We start from the raw sequence: 14998 nt of genomic DNA, 5'->3' as shown, positions 1-14998 counted from the left end.
GGCTCATTCCTTTCGAATGCACCGTTATCTGATGAACTGCAGCCCATCTGGAACATGAAGAATCTTAAGCCATAATTGTGAAGGACAGAAAATGAGTTATTGCTGGCACCATGGCCGATGATTATCCAATCACTCTTATCACTAAAATAGAATGACAGGTCATGATCACATTGCTATTTGTGGGAGGTTGCAGTTGGCAAATTGAATGGATCGTTGCACGTTCCTTTCACAAGTTCACAAGTTATAGGAGTAGAATTAGGCCATTCGGCCCATCGAGTCCGCTCCGCCATCCAATCATGGCTCCAAATACCATTTTCCTGCCTTCTACCCAGAACCCTTGACGCTCGTTCTAATCAAGAATTTGTCTCTCTCTGCCATAAAAATATTCACTGACTTGGCCTCCACAGGCCTCTGTGGCAACGAGTTCCACAGATTAACTACCCTCTGACTAAAGAAGTTCCTCCTCACCTTTCTAAAAGAGCATCCTTTAATTCTGAGGCTTTACAACGGTGACTGCGGTAAAAAGACTAGCTCGTGGGCTGAGCAATAGAAATTGGCCTCCAGACACACATGGCACACCCTCTCTTTCTACCTGCTGCTGCTTCCTGTCGTCCGTTGCTTTGTCCGCTCCCCTCTCGATCATCTCCGCCTCCTCCTTCTCCTGTCGCTCTGTCCACTGAACTGCTTCCGTTTCCCCCTCCCTCCCTCCACTGCCGCCTCCTCCTCCTCGCCCCCCCCCCCCCCGGAGTCGTCAGTGGTCTGAAGAAAGCACTGTTCCCAGGGGCTACAACGTGAGCTACAACAACAACCATGTCACCGGACTGTGTAGTTGTATCAACACCTATTTTTAAGGTGAAACCACATAATGTGCTGGAGTAACTCAGCAGACTGAATCAGTCTGAAGAATCGTCCCGATATCACCTATTTATGTTCTCCAGAGATGCAGCCTGACCCACTGAGGTACTCCGGTACTTTTGTGCACTCTGTGTATGAACCACCATCTGCAGTTCTTTGTCACGTGTACCGAGGTACAGTGAATAGCAGACAGACAATACCTGATTCCAATCGAACCATTCACAGTGTACACATGACAAAGGAAATAACGTTTAGTGCAAGATAAAGCCAGTAAAATCCAATCAAAGATAGTCCGAGGGTCTCCAGTGAGGTAGATGGTAGTTCAGAACTGCTGTCTAGTTGTTGGTAGGATTGCCCAGTTGCCTGATAACAGCTGGGAAGAAACTGTCCCTGAATCCGATGGTGCGTGGTTTTACACTTCAATACCTTTTGCCTGATGGGAGAGGGGTGAAGAGGGAGTGGCCAGGGTGCGAATTATCCTTGATTATGCTGCTGGCTTTGCCGAGGCAGCATAAATGGAGTCAATGGAAGGGAGATTGGTTTGTGTGATGGTCTGGGCTGTGTCCACAATTCTCTGCAATTTCTCCAGGTCTTGTATGGAGCTAAAAAATACTTTCTACTGTGCATCTGTATTATTTATTTTTTAATTAACATTATACTTATGGGCGCCTTTCAAAGACTCTCAAGGACGCCTTACAAAATTTAATAATCAGATTACAAAACATATAAGCAGAATAAAACAAGAAACAAAAAATAGTAGGGACAAAACACAATTCAAAGAGAGAGCAGCGGCAACTAAACACGCCAGCGTTCACTCTCCCTTCTGTAGAAGTTGGTGAGAGTTGTTGAGGACATGCTGAACTTCCTAACTGTATGTTGTAAGTTTCAACTACATGCAATGATAATATATACACTCTGTTATAGCAGACAATCGGCAATAAAGGACACCATTCCTCCCCCCCTATGGTCCGTTACAACGAGGGTTTACTGATACTTTCTCATGATGCCCACTGATGGTGCAGGAGGTGGCTACAATGTTGGATGGGCAGTAGCTGAGAGTAGAGGGGAGATCCTTCTGAAACCCATTGACATAAAGCAAAATTCAGGAGCTTTCATATTATCATTGCATCAATGTTGGCCTAATGAGACACCGACATACATGTGCTTGGTGTCTCCGAGTACCTTGAATTACTATAGTTGACCTGGCAAATTTTGTGCGTTTTAATAGTTGCTTTAACTCTGTGGAACTGTCCACTATACAAATCAGTACACGTGTATGTTGGGTAGGAAGGACCTGCAGACGCTGCTTTAAATCGAAGATAGACACAAAAAGCTGGAGTAATCTCTGGAGATTTCAACAGAGATGCTGCCTGTCCCGCTGAGTTACTCCAGCGTTTTGCGTCTACCTTTGGTTTAAACCAGCGCCTGGTACTCGGAGACACCAAGGACATGTATGTCGGTGTCTCATTAGGCCGACATTTATGCAATGATAAAATGAAAGCACCTGAATTTTGCTTTATATCAATGGGTTTCAGAAGGATCTCCCCTCTACTCTCAGCCTCCAGGAGCTCAAAGACGCTTCATCAAGTACATGGTATAGATTGTGCAATATTGCTGAGAAAATTGAAAATTGACAGGGGGATGGCAACAAACAAAAGTAAACCGAGATGCGGCAATCAAGGATGACTCATTGTGATCTGTTTTAGATCATTATTGCTCGTTATGCCTGTGGTGGCATGGAACAGGGTGCCAGCAGTTTCCAGCATGTTAACCAATTTGCTGATGACACACCGTGTGTGGCTGGAGCGTAGAAAGAAGATTAGCGGTAATTTGTTTGGTTTAGAGGTCTTAAGCATACTGGCTGAGTAATAAGAGACAGTTTCATGTGGATGTAAAAATAAGAGAATGCATAAGAAAACGGTAACAGTCTGCAGGTTTAGTTTATACATATACGGCGTGGAAACAGGCCCTTCGGCCCACCGAGTCCACACCGACCAGTGTTCACCCGATACACCAACACCATCCTACACACTAGGGACAATTTGCAATTTTTACTGAAGCCAATTAACCTTTTATTTTGAATGGTGCCAAAGTTGTGGCAAGTGTGCATTGGTGGTTGTGCAAAAGAATTTCACTGTGCTGTGCACATGTGACAATAAAGAAGCGTTGACGCATTGAACTGAGTCCATGTTCACCATCGATCACCCATTCACTCTAGTTCTGTTATCCCACTTTCTCATCCACTCCCTACATACTGGGGACAATTTTATAGAGGACAATTAGCCGACAAATCGCACATCTTTGGAATGTGGGAGGAAACTGGAGCACCCGGAGGAAACCCATGTGGTCACGGGGAGGGTGTGTAACCACCACACCGATAGCAGCCGAGGTCAGGATCGAACCCGGGTCGCTGGCACTGCGAGGCAGTAGCTCTATCAGCTGCGCCACTGTATGGCCCAACTGTGCTGTTAGTGTTCCTCCTCAATACATATCCATCAAACTGTACGATAGATCATCTGTTCATTATCTCACAAGTGTACCACCAGTATCTCACTAATGGTACACTACATACCAGTGTACAATTGGATACCACATTGACTAATTTTACAACAATTACACTTCATAAGTTCTTCTGTGGTCCTGTGCAAAATTGTTTGATGCAGAATGTTGCTACTAAATTGATCACTGTCAAATAGAATTACTTAGGGTAATTTTGATTGCCATACTAAAGAAAAAAGTAAAATATTACAATTTAATCTTCTCCCCATTATTTCTTAATGGACCTTTGCATAAGTCTGCATCTATAATGCCCATTGGTGTAAATACGCTCTTCTCAAGCTTACCCCCCAGTCTAGTTCAGTCAAAAACCACTGAGTCAAGCACTGGAACAACTAATCTTTATTTTTGGATTGCACAACAAATTCCACTATACGATACTTAAAGCACCGCGAGTTCCATCCTTGTATCTGCCTGGCCAAGCCCTTCAGCCTCGTGCAAGCAGAAACATTCCAAAAGGTCACGCAGTCCCAAGCGTTCTTCCAGAAGATCGGCAAAGGACCTCGTGGGGGTTCCTTTTTATAGGTTCCCGAACCTTGAGGGGCTGAACTACATAAGGGTGGTCTCTTTACAATCCAATCAAAAATATTAATGACATCAGTATATTATAGGCAGTTCCCCAAACCAATAATAGAGTCTCCCATACATTGTTTCAGGAGAAGCTTCTGGAAGAAGCTAACTTAACTTGAATAATGCAACATTTACCCTGGAATTCAAAATAACCTGCCAGGGCTTAACACTTTGGCCAATCAACAAACAGCAGCGTAACTGTCTCACAACTTTACGTACAATTAGTTTGCAGTAATCCAATCACATCAATGCATTAAAGTTTGTTTGCAGAGTTTTTATACATTTTATCAATTAAGAGGAAATGAGGAGAACACCTGGATCTCTTACCATCCTGCATATCAATCCTGGCTTAGACTGGCTGGCGCCATTCACAGCCTGTAAATTTCCACTGACAAAGGTTAAGCAATTCTGACAAATGCAGGGATCCTCCATTTTATGGTGTCTTTAATTTGGTCAATATTAACATTGGTAAGATTGATCCCATCCACATGAGTCGTACACATTTATCCACATGAGTTGTACTGTTTTCTTCCATGTAAATGCATGATTTTTTCTACTGCCATTATGTTGTATCTACCAAGTACTGCTATTTCAGCTCCCCTTTAATACCTTTTCCAAATATGTAATATCCACCATTGTTTCTCTCCCAGTTATGATTTTTCTGTAAATATGTCTCGGTAATCCCCACCATGTTTGTTTCTTCCCAATGCACATTTCAATCCAGCCCTGTTTTGCACACGCACACACATTACTATACAGACAGTTTCAAATATTTTACCAGGATTTCCTCTCACTTTATGGTTAACTATCTTTTTAGACTCCTTTAACTCTCTTTGCACTCTTGCCATTAACACCCTCCCTTAGTTTATTCTTTGCTGGTCTCTTTTTAGGCTGTTTACCTTTTGCCATTTTGTGCTGGTTTTGAAGCCTTTGCCACTTCTATATTGACCCTGTTTTCTAAGAGGTGGGTCCAATTCCATGACAACAGTGCCATCAGTCGTTCCTGTCCCACACCTTGGTCCTGTGATCCATAAGAAGGACTTTCCTTTTTCTGGACCACACTTTTAATATTAATTCTTCCACTTTGTCTGCGCTCAGTCAATAACTCAGAAGTTATTACCCTCTTAGAACCTTGCTCCAGGCACTTGTTCATCAGGGCAGCATGGTGGCGCAGTGTAGAGTAGCTGCTTTACAGTGCAGAGACATGGGTTTGATCTTAAACAATGGGTGCTGTCTGTACGGAGTTTGTATGTTCTCCCCGTGACCGCGTGGGCTTTCTCCGGCTGCTCTGATTTCCTCCCACACTCCAAAGACATAAAAGTTTGTAGATTAATTGGATTTAATAAAATTGTAAATTGCCCCTAGTGTTAGCGTTTGTGGGGTGATTGCTGGTCGGCGCTGACTTGGTGGGCCGAAGGGCCTGTTTCCACTGGCTGTATCTCTAAAGTAAGGACCTCCCAATATCTGGCTGTGTTATATATACCTAAATGGATCATGAGGGTCAGATTCACTAAATCTCTTTCCAGGTTTGGCTTCAAGCTTCATGAAATATCTTCTATGTTGGCACTGGGTAGAAATATACCCATCGGGATTCTCATTCTTGGCCACAGAGGACACTTTTACTTCCCCTAATCATGGAGTTCTCTATCTTTACTCATTCAACTCTAACCACTTTGCCCACCACTGCCCTTTGAGCTGCAGTGCCTTGAACTGTGAGGCACTATATACTACCAGATAATAGCTGCAGAAACTATTTACAAATATTTATGTTGCTATAAACCCACCGTAAAATTTGGGGGGGGGGGGGGGGAGGCGGGTTGCACATGAGACTGAGGGCAGAACTTATATTTGCAGTGTTTTCGTTGACAAGAGTTCAGAAGGGTTACAATAATGATCTAAAACCTCTGGGGACCAAAGCAGGATTATTTGGCTGGTGAGGCTGTCATTAGTAACTACCCACATCTTGTGTGCAGTTTGCCTGAAAAGTGGTCGCAAGTTGCAAGCAAGCCTGTCATTTCTCCTGAGATGCTCCCTATGAATCCCTCCGAGTTCATTTTTTGCATTGCACGCCGCTAAGTGAGCAGCATGTCAGAGCATAAAGCTGAGCTCAATATAATAGGTCGTCATGAATGCGATTCTGTCAGGAAGGGGAAGCAACGACAGTTTGAGCAGAAGAAATATTAGGCAAGTGAGATTTTCAAATAATGAGGGAAAAACAACAGTATCAATAGATATTGTTTTCTCGCATTAGCCAATTGATTTTGAGTCGGGGGTGGGGGTGGGGGAGGGGGTGAAATGAGATGGCGACCATTGTGGACATTTGACTGACCACTTTGGTCACGCATCACCCCTGCAGCACTGATGCAATTTCTGCATCGTGGGAATTGCACCATTTATCTCAGGGCGCTGCATTTGGAGCATTGCACTGGAGGGTTGGACTATGTTCTTTGTCACTGGACACTGTTAGCCTAGTGTGGTCTACCTAGCCCAGGGCTGACCTGTGATACCTGACAGATTACCATTAATATTGGAAGGGCACCCCACCCACATGATATTCATTCACAAGTTCCAGTTCCGTGCTCTCTTTCCCATTCCCATACTACAGGTCCAATTGTGCCTTTAATTGGTGGCCATACTGATTTAGGCTCCAAAGTGATGCAAAAGTGAATCCCTGGACCTTTTAAGCAAAGATGGAGAAAAACTGCAGTAACCTTCTGCCAAAGTAAGCTGCTTTATTACGTACAATGGATCATGATGAATTATTATATTTAGGTCAAATCAAACAGTGTTCATAAATTCATAAGTGATAGCAGGAGAATTTGGCCATTCGGCCCATCAAGTCTGCTCCGCCATCCAATCATGCTGATCTACAGTATCTCTCCCTCCTAACCCCATTCCCCTGCCTTCTCCCCATAACCCCTGACACCCGTACCAATCAAGAATCTATCTATCTCTGCCTTAAAAATACCCATTGACTTGGCCTCCACTGCCTTCTGTGGCAATAAATTCCACAGATTCATCACCCTTTGACGAAATAAATTCCTCCTCATCTGCTTCCTAAAGGAATTCTCAGAATATTCCCATTTCCCCCAAACTAATTAACATCCTTTAAGCAACATTTTTTGTGTGTGCTGAAATGCAGGACAGATATCATTCAACAGGAAAGGGTGCAAAAAAGATTTACGAGGAGGTTGAGGGGTGACCTTAGATAAGGTGTATAGCTACAGACCTTTCCCCCAGAGGGGGGCAGTGTAAAACTAGAGAAACTAGAGGGCATATATTTAACTCTGGAGTTTGTTGTTTATTTCTGCTGAGGTTTTGCGCTCAACCTTAGAGTCATCAACTGCAAAAAGTGATCATATCAGAGGACGTGGAACGGGGAGGGGGGGGTGATTTCATATTGTCAAAGGAACTGAAGGTGACATGAGGAATAATTTGTTATTGAGCTGGTGGAGAGGATCTGGAATGCATTGCCAGTGGGACTCGTGGAGACAATTGTGGCATTCAAAGGCAAACTCGTTAAGTACTTGAAAGGAAACATTCGACCCTGAGTGTGGAGTTGGCTGCATTGTTTTTCATTGAGCAGGCGAACAAGCTCGATGGGCTGAATGGCCTTCTCCAGTTCTACAGTATTCCTGCATTCAGCCTGTAAAGGTTATGCCGTTGGTCTGATTTCCTCCACAAACTTTTTAAGATTCTCAAGTAAATATCAAATACCCTTTTGAATTTTATGATTGAAGCTGCTTCCACCTGTTCAGCGAGTGCTTTCCAGCGCATCACAAAAGTACTCTTCATGGCTACTTTTCCATTGATCTTAACTTTGTCTAACCAGAGGCGACAAAGTTAAGATCAATGGAAAAGTAGCCATGAAGAGTACTTTTGTGATGCGCTGGAAAGCACTCGCTGAACAGGTGGAAGCAGCTTCAATCATAAAATTCAAAAGGGTATTTGATATTTACTTCCTGTTGGTGGAAAGTGTCTCCTAGTTACTCATCATTGTGTGAAAGTCTTACCTGCAAACCCCAAGCAAATTTAACGCCTTCAAAATATGCTGAGATTCTATGGGTCTGCAGAGTTCTCCAGGGGTTGATAGATGCAGTCAACATAGAAACAAGGTGCAGCAGGCCATTCAGCCCTTCAAGCCAGCACTGCCATCCAATATGATCATGGCTGATCATCCAAAATCAGTGCCCCGTTCCTGATTTTTCCCTCAATTGCCTTGATTCTATTAGCCCTTAGTGCTTTATCTAACTCTCTCTTGAAAACATCCAGTGAATTGGCCTCCACTGCCTTCTGTGGCAGAGAATTTCACAGATTCACAACTCTCTGGGTGAAAACGTTTTTCCTCATATCAGTCCTAAATGGCCTATCCCTTATTCTTAAACTGTTGATTGCCAAGCTTTTGCGAAGGGCTAATCAGGACTTACACTGGTCCCATGCATGGTCTCATCGCTTCGCTGGCTGTTTGTTGAGTACAACCGTGGCCATGCTACTGACCAGAGGGGGGCGTTACTATCCACTGCCCTGTACACTGGATAGCAACTGGACTGGATGTTGTTACTCCACTGCTGAAGCAGAGCACTCCATGTTTCCAACCGAGACTGCTAGTTCAGTCAAGGGTAGAGTTTAGTCCAGGGGGGCTCTGCCCACTGGAACTCTTTAAACAGTTGATTAATGTTCCCGAACCTTGTTCCCATCTTTGTTTATTGACCGTTCTGAAGAGGTTTTTACTTATGATCACCCTTGTGAAACAAAGACCAGCCAAGCATTACATTATTTTTTAAATCATTGGTGTTTTTAAGAGACTTTAAGTGGATTGAACTTAGCGAAAAGGGTTTGGATGTTTTTTTGTTGTATTTTTTGGAATAGTTTGCTGTTGACTCACATAAGTATGGGAGAGAGACTCGGCCCAAAGCCCACTGAGCAGAACTGGCTTGAGATGGACTTGTGGGAAGTGAATAGTGTAACATTCTTATTTTTAATTAACAACTTTGTTGCTTAAGTTCACATAATGCGCCGATTACTTTTTAATTAAAATGTCTCTTTTTATAAGACATCTTTGCGAATTAACAAGCAAATGTTCCCTGCTGCTTCCTCCAGCATTAAACAGACTTGCAGTTTTGAGTGCGAGCTCAGTGTGTGTCTCGATGGATTTGGCCGTGTTAGAGCTGTTTTTCTGGGCACCGATTCAATAAGTCTTGACCCTTTCGTACATTGATAGTCAGTTCATTTTGATAAAAAACATCACAAATGCAAAAATTGTTGTCATGGCTTTGGAGAGTGCAGAGGGGAGCTTACTGGAAAGGTGCACTGACATGGGGCTTTGTCTGAGGAATGGGATAGAAACATAGAACATAGAAACATAGAAAATAGGTGCAGGAGGAGGCCATACGGTCCTTCGAGCCAGCACCGCCATTCATTGTGATCATGGCTGATCGTTCCCGATCAATAACCCGTGCCTGCCTTCTCCCCATATCCCTTGATTCTACTAGCCGCTAGAGCTCTATCTGACTCTCTCTTAAATCCATCCAGTGACTTGGCCTCCACTGCCCTCTGTGGCAGGGAATTCCACAAATTCACAACTCTCTGGGTGAAAAAGTTTTTTCTCACCTCAGTCTTAAATGGCCTCTCCTTTATTCTAAGACTGTGGCCCCTGGTTCTGGACTTGCCCAACATTGGGAACATTTTTCCTGCAACTAGCTTGTCCAGTCCTTTTATAATTTTATATGTTTCTATAAGGCCCCCCCTCATCCTAAAATCCAGTGAATACAAGCCTAGTCTTTTCAATCTTTCCTCATATGGCAGTCCCGCCATCCCAGGGATCAATCTCGTGAACCTACGCTGCACTGCCTCAATCACAAGGATGTCCTTCCTCAAATTAGACCAAAACTGTACACAATACTCCAGATGTGGCCTTACCAGAGCCCTATACAACTGATCATTTGGAAAGTTATTTCAGACTCGGGTGTTGATTGCATTTTTTGGTTGGGCAGTTGGAGGTGGGAAGGGAGAGGTGAGGTGGTCAGTTGGATTTTTTCCTTTCGAACATGGCTTCTTGCATTGGGTCCATTCATGTTTATCAAGTGGTCATCTTTATGCTTGAGTGCAGTGGATGAGTGAAGGACATTGCAATCAAGCCCAATCTTCTCATATCCCATTTCCAGCAACTTGGATAGTAATCAGTGTGGAACGACCATTATCTTCCACATCTCCAGCCACTCCTAATGCAGTATTGCCTCTCTTATCCATAGTGGATGTTAGTTTGCTATGTTTTCAGTTTTCAGTATTAGTTTTAGAGATATAGTGCGGACACAGGCCCTTTAGCCCACCGAGTCCACGTTGACCAGCGATCCCCGTGCACTAACACTATACTACACACAGACACGCACACTAGGGACCATTTCCAATCTTTACCAAAGCCAAACCTGTACACCGTTCAGAAGTATGATAATGGAGGGGAAGAACCTGTTCCTGAATCTGGCGATGCGTGCTTTCAAGATTCAATACCTTCTGCTGGATGGGAGCAAAGAGAAGATGGAATGACCGGGGTGGGACAAGTCCTTGATTATCTTGGCTGCTTTTGAGGCAGCATGAAGTATAGATGGAGTCAATACTGGGAAGTCTGGTCTGTGAGATGGATTGGGCTACAATTACTCTCTGCAATTTCTTGCCGTCGATATGATACAATATGATAGAAGTTTATTTATCCCAGGAGGGAGATTGGTCTGCCAACAGTCCTAAAACATTCTTGGGCAGAGCTGTTCCCAAACCAAGCTTGAAGCAAACTAACGGTATGCTTTCTATGGTGCATCTGTAGAAGTTTGTAAGAGTTACTGGAGACATACTAAATGTCTGCAGTCGCCTCAGGAAGTAGAGGTGTTGGTGTGCATTGTTCTCTTTCGCATCACTGCGGTTGGTCCACGACAGGTCATTGGTAATATTAATTCCAAGAAGCTTTAAGCTCTCAACCATTTGCACATCCACACCATTGATGCTGGTTGGGGCTTGTTCTCCACCATGCTTCCTGTAGTCAACAACTAGCTCCTTTGTCTTGCAGACATTGAGGGACAGGTTATTGCCCTGACACCATGGCACCATGTTATTGTCCAGACATCATCATTCTCTAGCTCCTTCCTGTTCTCCATCTTGTGATTGTTGGTGATCCAGCCCGCCAAGCAACCTAGTAGATTAAGTTAGAACCAAATCGGGCCGTATATTTGACATTTCCTTCTGTATTTCCCTTCATGTCAATATTGCCTAAGAAGCACTTGGGGAAATATGTGAGTATGATTTGCTTAATAAATTCAATCTTTCTTTGATCACTTTTTGAAGGGCACTTTCTTATCAGTGAAGCACACTGGTCCACTTTTCTTTTGCTTGATTCATTTCTTTACAGAGTCATCCTATGCCAGATTACCCTCGAAATAGCAACTTGTCACTGGGTATGGACAGTAAATATGGACAGTAGCCAGGCTAACATGAGTCATTCTTTCATAATTAAACAACCCTCACAATTTTATTCTTGCTGGCTCTTAATTTTCCTCACTCTGTGTCTGAGGCACATCTGTTACAGTGGACGGCCATCTTAAATACAAAGAGTTAGGAGCTCAAAAGAAGATTGAACCTGTGATTAGTGGTGTGCTGCAGGGATCAGCACTGGGTCCCCTGTTGTTTGTCATCTATATAATTAAAAGTCTCATTTTGACCACTTCCTGTCTGCGCTGTATATTGATTTTAGAAAAAACGCTACCACATATCGCTATGATTTTTGGTCATCTTACTCACAGTCCTCCTCCGCTGAGCAGGCCGCGAGGATTTTTCCCATCAATGAAAAATAAAAAAGTTATGAGTGTTTAAAAAACCTTGAGATCCTCTCGCCTGTCAATCACCGCGATGAAGGTAATGCCCCCTCCGGTAGGAGGGGGGGGGGGGCAGGACTATAAACCCCGGATGCCTGGACGTAACTCAGTCACTCCTCAAGATTGTGAGGGAGAGGCCACGACTCTCATTCTAAGCTGTGAATCAACTGAACTGTGAGTCTGCAATGTACTTGCAATAAATGATCTGTTAGCCCTTAATGACAATGCCATGTTGTTTGGCCTGCTGCCCTGCCTGTGCTTGAAACTACAATGCTCTATTAGGTCCGACTGTGTTTGGAAGGAATAAATGCTTTATTAGGTCCGACTGTGTTTGGTTCAAAAGTCCCGCTCATTTCTGACTGATTGCGTAATTTCCGGTGAGTGCAGAGGTCGCGCTGATTGTGTGCGCGTGCATGCGTGCGTTTTAATAATAATAATTAATAAATACTTTATTGATCCCCTCAGGGAAATTCAGATGTCCAGAAGCTCCCAATCAACAAACCCACAGATTCAAAACGAACGCAGACAGAAAATACATAAAATACAATGTGGACACTACCTGAGAGCAATAAATACTTAAAAAGACCAATAATTAACAGTTAAAAATTAATAATTGCAAAATGCATCCCCCTACAGCCTAGCGGTCCGAATTATAAAATCTAATGGCTGCAGGGGTGAAGGATCTCCTGAACCGCTCCGTTCTACAGGGCAGGGAGAGGAGCCGGTTGTTGTTCCGAGTGCTCTTTTGACTCTCCAGAATTATATGGAGGGGATGCCCGGGGTTTTTCAGGATGACCTGCACCTTGTGCCTCATACGCCTCTCAAGCACCTCCATCCCAGAGTCTACTCTCCCCTCCAGCACTGAGCTAGCTCGATTAACCAGTTTGACCAGCTTCCTATTGTTTTTTGCACTAATGCTGTTGCCCCAGCAGACAACAGCGTAGAAAATAACGCTTGCAACCACTGTGTTGTAAAACATGTGCAGCATATCCTTACACACATTGAAGGATTTGAGCCTTCTGAGGAAAAAGAGTCTACTCTGGCCTTTTTTGTAGAGGGAGTCAGAGTTGACAGACCAGTCCAGTTTGTTGTCAAGGTGCACTCCAAGGTATTTATATGTATGCACCACCTCAATGTCAGCCCCTGCAGCGTTGACCGGCTGAAGGGGGAGCTTGGACCTGCCAAAGTTAACCACCATCTCTTTAGTCTTTGTAGTGTTCAGGGTGAGACAGTTCTCTTCACTCCAGGCACAAAAGGCACTGGTCAAGTTCCTGTATTCCTCCTCCTGCCCGTTCCTTACACATGCCACAATCGCTGTATCATCTGAGTATTTCTGTACGTGGCATGTGTCAGACTTATAGTTAAAGTCTGCTGTGTACAGGGTGAAGAGGAACGGGGCCAGAACCGTTCCCTGTGGGGCTCCAACATTGCACACCACTGTGCCAGAGACACTGTCCCCCAGCTTGACAAACTGTGGTCGAGCCGTCAGGTAGTCGTGTATCCAGGAGATAAATGTGGAATCCACCCCCATCTTCTTAAGCTTGTCATTCAGAATCAGGGGTTGGATGGTGTTGAACGCACTTGAAAAGTCGAAGAACATAATCCTCACATAGCCACCGGGTTTGTGTGTGTGTGTGTGTGTGTGTGTGCGCGTGCGTGCGTGTGTGCTTACTCAGTGACTGAGCTGCCAACTCAAGAATCCATTAGGTCCACAATGTCCATACAAGCCCTGTGGAAACCAGTCCCTTCGTCCCACAACACCATGCTAGCGTTTCAGAAAGCCCCCCCCTCCCCACTGACCAGCAATATTGGAATTGATGGAGAGGTGGAATATTGCATTGTGTCTCAAGTGTCTATCTTGATGTGAAATGAAGAAATTAATATTCTCCTTTACTGATGAGTTAAGAGTATTATAAGAGCAAGAGGTATAGAAGTGTGAAAACGCACACCACCAGATTCGGGGACAGTTTCTTCCCGGCTGTTATCAGGCAACTGAATCATCCTACCACAACCAGAGAGCAGTGTGAACTACTATCTACCTCTTTGGTGACCCTCGGACTATCCTTGATCAGACTTGCTGGCTTTACCTTTCACTAAATGTTATTCCCTTATCATGAGTCTATACCAGCGTTTCTCAAGCTTTTTACCCTCACGGAACCCTTGAAATAATTTTCATACCTCAGGGAACCCCTGAGTTGGGGGTTGCCGGGCCCCTGCCGCCATTTTGAGATCGCCATTTTGAGATCGCCATTTTGATTCTCGTCACAACGGCGATCTCTGGCATCACAATGGGGACCCGTCAGCTGCGCCTGCGCAGTTGGGGGAGGATTGCCGAGCCGACATCGCCATTTTAACATCCAGCGTGTGTATAGGTGAATGCCACTGGGGGAATATTGCGTTGGGGGAGGGGGACCCAACAGGTCCACGCATGGTCTAGTTCAGCGGTGTCAAACTCATTTTAGGTCACGGGCCAGATTGGACAAAACGCGCGCGTGCTCCCACAGCTTTCGTTGCCTTTGTTTTTTCAACCTGCGCTCATATGTCTCAGCCTCTGCTATAACTACAAAGTGTTTCACTTTAAGTATTTTGTTTCTTATGAAGCAGATTGCCTTAGCAAGCATAACTTTTAAGATTGGTATCAACACAGTCGTGGGGCCAAGGAAAGAGCGTTCACGTCGCGGCCCTGTTTCAACCAATCTTTCCACCACCACGCACAAGAAGCACAAGAAGCGCAAGACAGACACCATTGGGCAGATGCCGAGAAGTGTGTTCAGCTCTGGCTGAACAACTTCTAATCTTGTGTGTGGACTCGATAAGAAGAAGAAGAACACAGTCGTAGGCTACAAGAAAGTTGTGATGAGACAGAGAAAAAACAATGCTATTTTGGTTAAGACACCCTTTCCATTAATAAACCATTTGAAATCGAACATTAGCAGACACAAATAACTAAACCTAACTAAACAGATTGTTGTTTTTTAGGTCTACTTCTCCGCCACCATATTAGTGCTGGCATCCAAGAGAGACTCCGGGTTGTGGCCTCTCCCGGTCAGTGCAGGTTTCTGGGACGATCGGGAAACTGGGAAGGGCCTAGAACAGAGACGTTTTGCGATGACCGCCAGCCCGTTTGTCTCTCACCGCGTTTGGACCCAACGGTGCCC

General features: G+C 44.4%; 1 protein-coding gene across 1 annotated transcript in view; it reads left to right on the top strand.

Annotated features, from left to right (window-relative positions):
- The window catches only part of rad51b (RAD51 paralog B), a 529843-nt gene that overhangs the window by 257918 nt on the left and 256927 nt on the right, over nt 1-14998 (top strand). The gene's annotated exons all lie outside the window — the stretch shown is intronic.

This window comes from Amblyraja radiata, chromosome 9, assembly GCF_010909765.2.
Source record: "Amblyraja radiata isolate CabotCenter1 chromosome 9, sAmbRad1.1.pri, whole genome shotgun sequence".
In the NCBI taxonomy this organism is placed as follows: Eukaryota; Metazoa; Chordata; class Chondrichthyes; order Rajiformes; family Rajidae; genus Amblyraja; species Amblyraja radiata.
The sequence above is the reverse complement of the archived record's forward strand: the minus strand, read 5'-3'. Positions and strand labels throughout refer to the sequence as shown.